Below are 7,533 nucleotides of genomic sequence, written 5' to 3'. Positions count from 1 at the left end.
CAAAAAACAAATCTCATAAGCTTTGGACAGAACCAAGGTCTTGCATGGTCCTCGGACTCAAACCTATGGGGAAACCAAGTACAAGAGATGAAAATCATAAGCTTTGGACAGAACCAAGGTCTTGCATGGTCCTCGGATTCAAACCTATGGGGAAACCAAGTACAAGAGATGAAAATCAAAAGTTTTGGACAGAACCAAGGCCTTGCATGGTCCACGGACTCAAGCCTGTGGGGAAACCAAACACACAAAAATAAATCTCGTAAGTTTTGGACAGAACCAAGGTCTTGCATGGTCCTCGGACTCAAACCTATGGGGAAACCAAGTACAAGAGATGAAAATCAAAAGTTTTGGACAGAACCAAGGCCTTGCATGGTCCACGGACTCAAGCCTGTGGGGAAACCAAACACAAAAAATAAATCTCGTAAGTTTTGGACAGAACCAAGGTCTTGCATGGTCCTCGGACTCAAAACCTATGGGGAAACCAAGTACAAGAGATGAAAATCAAAAGCTTTGGACAGAACCAAGGTCTTGCATGGTCCACGGACTCAAGCCTGTGGGGAAACCAAGCACAAAAAACAAATCTCACAAGCTTTGGACAGAACCAAGGTCTTGCATGGTCCTCGGACTCAAACCTATAGGGAAACCAAGTACAAGAGATAAATATCACAAGTTTTGGACAGAACCAAGGTCTTGTATGGTCCTCGGACTCAAACCTATGGGAAAACCAACTACTCGTAAGGAAAAACTACATTACGTAGAATTTGGATTCATCTGAGGAAAACTCTCCACTCGCCATTGGGTCAGTTCCCAAATTGCGGGGATTCGCAAGTCTGCTCTTAGATCTACAGCACCAAGGGAATCGATGCGACGTAGGGCAATACGTCACCTGAGAAACGATTTGAGTTCTTTACCCTCCGTCAACTCCTCGGACGGTACTCTCATACTTATCACAGAATATTCAATTGTTATTTTTGCTAGTTTCCTGAGTTAAACTTGCTATGAATTATCGCCGTAATGTTTGGTAGTGTTGGTACATTAGAATTGATTGGATTATGTTTCAAAACTTCCTGCTCTAAGTATCATTGAAGAAACAAACACAGGGAGCACACCCTTCCACAAAATAATGTTGCAAAAAGAGTAGTATTCAAAATAAGTAGGCAAAATTTCCTTTTTTATTAAAACAAAGAAACAGTACAGCATACAACAAAAAGCTGAAATCAACTTGTGATAAAACTTGCTACATGATAGAAAGGAAAGTTACAAGGAAGCAAGAGAAGGCCGAGGAGGTAGCACAGACGAGAGGTTGGCTACTGCTTCGAGACCTCGTTTCATCCTCAACGCTTTCACGTGCCCGAAACTCAGGCAGCAAAAGAACCTGACCTCAGGCTAACACCATCTACAAAGAAGATGCAGGGAGCCGGAAGTTGGGAAGCCCCCCCAGAAATTTGCCGGCTACAAGGTAGACAGTGCTGATGGTGGAAATTCCTTCTTCGGACATACCAAAAATCTGGCATGGCCAGAACCTGCTTCGGATTTTGACTAAAAGCGTGGGAAACACCCTCTCCCCTCTGTCATAAGGGAATATGTCTTTGAATCTATGCCTTCGTTGCCCGTATATCACTCTTCTGAGCCTGAGGAGAACGTGGCGCCTTTGCGGCGGAGAGAGTTTTTCTTCCCTGACCCTCGTCTCGAACATGACTTACTGCGGGAGGAAGCTGAAGGAGGAGACTAAGGAGCTGGTGCCTAGGCAAAAAAACTTGCTCTCTTATTTATTTGAGGAGATAGGGTGGTGGCATTTAATTAGCGCAGCTTCCCAAGGAACGCTACAGACAAAACGTCCCCAGCTCGACTTCCAACAAACCTCTGCAACGACAAGACTAAAGGAGCCTCGTGGAGGTGCACCTCGAACATCGGGACACCCAAAAGTACCGCGTGGCCAAAGACTATGGAAATATCTCCTGATCTGTGGGCCTAGTAAATTTGCGGCCCATGCCCTTGCTACATGATGGCCCACGGACTACGGCCCACGCCGGGTAATAACTAATGCCGAGGACAACCTCCTGCCCGGCCGCGTACGGGATACCTAAGGAGAGGGAATAAAACAGAACCAAGGCCTTGCATGGTCCTCGGACTCAAGCCTATGGGGAAACCAAGTATAAAACTATTATTATTACAAGTTATGGACTGAACCAAGGCCTTGCATGGTCCTCGGACTCAAGCCTATGGGGAAACCAAGTATAAAAACTATTATTATTACAAGTTATGGACTGAACCAAGGCCTTGCATGGTCCTCGGACTCAAGCCTATGGGGAAACCAAGTATAAAAATTATTATTATTACGAGTTTTGGATAGAATCAAGGCCTTGTATGGTCCTCGGACCCAAACACGGCATCAAGCCTCCAGTTCTCTCCTCGGCCAGCATGGGTAATCATTACTTTTCACTAGTCGGCCTTATTGGGCCAAACACTTATATTAGAGTTATGGCAACATCTTTTTATTATCAAGTATTTTGGTCTTAGTTGTCATCGGTTTAGATACTTTCTCATTGAGCCGAGCAGCATTTACCAATATACAAAAACATAAACGGAATATGCAAAATGAAATAATAAACACTTTTATTAATATAAGAGATTATTACAATGTACAAAAAAGGGCTCAAACAAGCCTATACAAAAGGAGGACTGCTGAAGCAACGATAACATTCGCAGTACAGAGAAGTAAGCAGTCAGGCTTCTTTTAAACTCATCTTCAAGGTCTCTTCAGTCTCTGCCTCAATATTGCTCATATCATGATAAGAACCTTCTTCGGAAAAGGATGAAGAACAAGGGAAAGGAATCGAAGGAGAAGGAAGAAGAATTGAAGGAGAAGGAAATAGTAAGGAAGAAATCAATGAAGAAGATGGAGGAGATGGATGAGGAAGATGGAGGACATGAGTAAAGAAGGAAGAGAAGAAGAGAGAAGAGATGAAAAGAAAGAAAATGAGCAAAAGAGGGAAAAGAGAAGGCACCAAGGCGGAACTGGTGCTGGGAAGACTATAAGAGGAAGATGGAGGAGGGCACCAAGGAGCAAAAGAGGGAGAAGCAGAAGCACTTAGCCCCTGCCTCAGCCCTGACTCCTAACACGTTGGTGCCATATTAGGTACGCTCGTGAGGAGCCGGGTGGTGCTGATATTGGGTATTCTCGACTCAGTCACGCCAAGAGTTCGGCGTGGTGAGCCCCTGCTTCGGATTTTGGCTAAAAGAGAGGCGGGACGGATCTTAAGTCTGCGCCACCCTTGCCCTGATTGAGCCATTTCAAGCTTTATCAGAATATGGTGTCTAGAGGAGGGGCATGATTTCTTCATCATTTGTTGCAATCTCAGAAGAATAGAAGGGAGTTAGTACGAAAGTGATGGCCTCCTGCTTGCCTTCTTATAGGAAGAGCAGAACGGATGGCATTAAATGCATTCAACCTTCCCAAAGAATCTGAAGAAAAAAGAGGCGTCCGTTCCACTTCTCCACCTTATCAAATGAGCCGCCGGATATAAATGAGCCTCGTTAAGGGGATTCATTAAGGGCGCGTCTGGGACATCCAAGCGGCAGGAGCAGATTCCGAGCGGATTAAAAGGAATCTCTCAAAAACCGCCTAACTTCCTGGGAAACCGCTCACATAAATGCGGGATCAAGCTAAATGGGCCATATTAAGGGCCCGGGTTTGCCAAAACCCTCCTTTCCAATCCGGAATTCGGATAGAAGGGTTTTGAGGGGCTATTGTGGGGCCCAACAATTCGTGGACCAGGCCCATTTGCCCTTAGAGAGTCCGAGGGCCCAATCCGAGGAGAACTGTGGCCCAAGCTCCATGACGCAGAGCACAGACCAATTTTGGGAGGCAGCCGAGGACAGTCTAGTCCTCGGCAGGCCCATAATCCGCCCAGAATAAAGGGATAAATTCGTAAGGAAATCCAAAATACCTTGGGGCGATTACCCTAAATACCCTTCTGGATAAGGCCCAATGCCTGACAGAACCGTACTCTGCAGCTTTATCAAGTCATCCCCAACAATTCCGGGATTAGACTGATGGGACCAATGTCAGTATTTGTAAAGACTGACCCTACACGTGGACGAAGGACATCGAATGCACGCTAGTATAAAAGGAGAAGTAAGTGAATCTAGTAAAAGGGGGAGAAAAAAGAAAGACTTCATGAATAAGATCGCCGGAACGATCCATGCACGGAACGGAGAAGGTCCTCCGTTGGACAGCCGGAAAGGATCACAAGGGTCCTCGGATCAAGTCCGAGGAGCCCATTCTCAGAAGTGGGAGCATGGCGGGGCTTTAAACGTTTAGGCCCGGTCCATTTTCCACAGGGACCTTTCTGAAATCCAGACCGGACCATCGCCCCGTGACCAAGCCCAAGCTTTTCAAGCCCACTCTCTACAAATCGTATTGTGAGGGATCTCTCCCGCGTGAACCCAAAAATGTCACTGGGCCGCGCAGGAATCGTGTCCTTACAGAATACATATATGAAAAGTGTATTGTTGGAACTAGATTGACAAAACTTAAACTTCTTAGACAATATTTCAGTACTCATACCAAACAGAGATTTTATTTTAGATTTGACAATGAATTTTGTTTCTCAAAAAAAAGAGACAATGAATTTTATTTAGCCATTGGACTTAAATATAATTATATTAGAATATAAAAAGAATAGTCATGTATTATTTTCACAGAAATAATGAATTTGAGTGGAATTTTTATACTATCTGTATAATCTATTTGTAATTTCATTATTTTTATGAGATCCTGCAATTTTGTATTTTTTTTATAGTTCAAAAAAAGTTTTTTTTTTTGGGTGGGGGTGGGTGGGATTCATATTTTTTAGGAGGTAATATGTATTAAATTATTTAGGATTTAGGAACTATCCTTTCATTTCTTTATAATAATGATTTTGCCATAAAAACAAGCTGCAAATAATGCATTAACAGTATAAAGGTAAATGTATATGAAGCAATAAAAAACTAGTTCCTATAACAATGTCGATACAGGAGGTACAGGTCGGGGAGGTTTAGGTAGGGGAGGATGAGGATCTGCAGGTAGAGGACTATCATGGCAATACTTAAAGCAGGAGAACTTGAAGTTATAACAAGTAGCTATAACACACCAACGACGAGTGTCTCTTCCAAAATCTACCTTCATGCAACATTGACCCTTTGGAACTATATAATCTTCAACATCTACTCCCCTTGAAATTGCAGGACTAGCATCACCACCATTGCCACTGCTGCTAACTGTTATATAAAAAAAAATGTTAAAAATAATCAACAAGATATAATATTTAATTAATAGATAAATTTAAGTATATTCCTTTTGATAATTAAATAACATTGAAGAACTTTCTCAAAAAAATTACAAAATCATGAAGAATTGTTGCTAAAAGGCACCAATCAAAGATGAAAAATAAGGGTACGTTTGGTAATTATCTTTTTTCCCCGGTTTTCTATTTTATAACCTCAAAAAACTTGTTTGGTAACTCAAAACAGATAAAAAACAAAAATATTTTTCAATTCTCAAAATATAATGAAAATTGAAAACAAACATTTGCATGTTTTAGTTTTTAACACAAGTTCTAAGTTGTTACACACACACATATATATATACTAGATAAAAATTCTACTCAAACTTAATTTAAGTGTATATGTGTGTGAAACTCCCTTTTGGAAACTTGAACCTCGGTTCTTGTTCTTCCATACCTCACAAGCACTAATTACTTATATTTGTAGAGTGACCATTGCGCTAAAAGTGGGCAGTAATAGTTGTTACAATTTTTAAAGAAGTTCAATCTATTTATATAAAGTTTGTTTATTTGGGTTTTTTTTTTCTTGGTTGGGGTGGGGGTGTTTAAGCATTTCTAATCTTTACATGGAAGAGAATGAAAAATACAAGGCATACATACATTCATGAGGAGCTACAAGTTGATGATTATCATTGCAATTGTTAATGCACTCTCCCTTGCAGTCAAAACAATTAGTGACAGGACACCATTTTGAGAATTTTCCAAAATGTACGTGAATGCAACATTGGTCGATTGGAACTATGTAATCATCATCATCAGGCAAAGCTGTGTTTGCTCCTTCCTTTGAATTGTTCAGACTATCATCTCCACCATTGCCATTGTTACTGCCTGTTATATGAAACAAAAATAAAATTAAAGATTAAGCACTTGTACCATTTGTACGGAAGAGAAGGAAGAAAAATAAGTCATGCATACATTCAGGAAGAGCAAAGAGGGTCACGAATACAGTAAAACATAGAAGTAACCCACTGGTGAGGATTTTTGGCTTTGCCATGAGAGTGATAATGAGAAAGTATGTTCTGGTTATGCAATAGAACTCGACAATGTCTATTATTTATACCAAATATATCATTCAAATTTAGTAGTATTATCATTGTTATAGATGTAGGGATAATATCAAATCATTAAAAAAAAAAAAAAAAAAAAAAAAAAAAAAAAATAAAAAAACAACCAACCTAGATTTAGCTCAACTGATAACGTTTCTGATGGTTAAATAAGAGATCTAGGGTTTAATCCCTCATAGACAATACAAGTATCACAATAAAACATTAATAGAAAAGAATTTTAGGATTCCATATAAAAAAAATAAAAAAAAAAAATAAAAAAGATAAGAATTTTAGGAGTAAATAATTTATCTGTAGTTTTGGATAGCATTAAATGACGTTTCCTTATTTGGATTCTATAAACATGACCAAACTATGAGATAGTGGTAGTAATTATGATAGTTATTAATACACATTTATTTTTTGCATATGAAAAATTAAAATTAAAATTTGATAATTATGGAGGTTATCAATAGGTATTTATTAGAAAAAATTTCACTTTATCATCTTAAACTATAATCTGTTTATACTTATCACCCTGAACTCTCATAATATATAATTATCATCCTAAACTATAACTTGTGTTTCACTTTACATCCTACCGTCAATTGGGCTGTTAACTTGGATTGAAAATCATATCGCATGTGACTCATCATGTGACCTCTACATACATGACACTACATGAAAATGTCAAATTACCTCTCTTCAATCCCTTAAAATAAAAGTTACATGGCACCACAAAGGTTAAATTTGTTAAACGATTTTGTTTTAAAAGATCAAGATGAGCAATTTGCTCTTTTCATGTGATGCCACATATGTAGTGGTCACATGAGTCGCATTTGATATATTTTTCTGTCCAAGTTAACAACCCAATTGACAATAGGGTGCAAAGTAAAATATGAGTTTAGGGTAGTAAAATGTAATTTTTATTTATTTATTATCATTGTCTTTTTCTATAGAATTATTAAATATATAATTATAGTAATTATTAGTGGATATTTATTATCATTGTCTTTTTCTATAGAACTATTAAATATATAACTGTAGTAATTATTAGTGGATATTTATTATCATTACCTTTTTCTATGTAAATGTTGGTCTTAGATATATATAATTAAGGTAGTTGTTAATGGATACTTATTATGATTGACTCTTTCTAG

This window comes from Quercus lobata, chromosome 10 (genome assembly GCF_001633185.2).
Source record: "Quercus lobata isolate SW786 chromosome 10, ValleyOak3.0 Primary Assembly, whole genome shotgun sequence".
NCBI classification, from domain to species: domain Eukaryota; kingdom Viridiplantae; phylum Streptophyta; class Magnoliopsida; order Fagales; family Fagaceae; genus Quercus; species Quercus lobata.
This window is presented reverse-complemented; position numbering follows the sequence as displayed.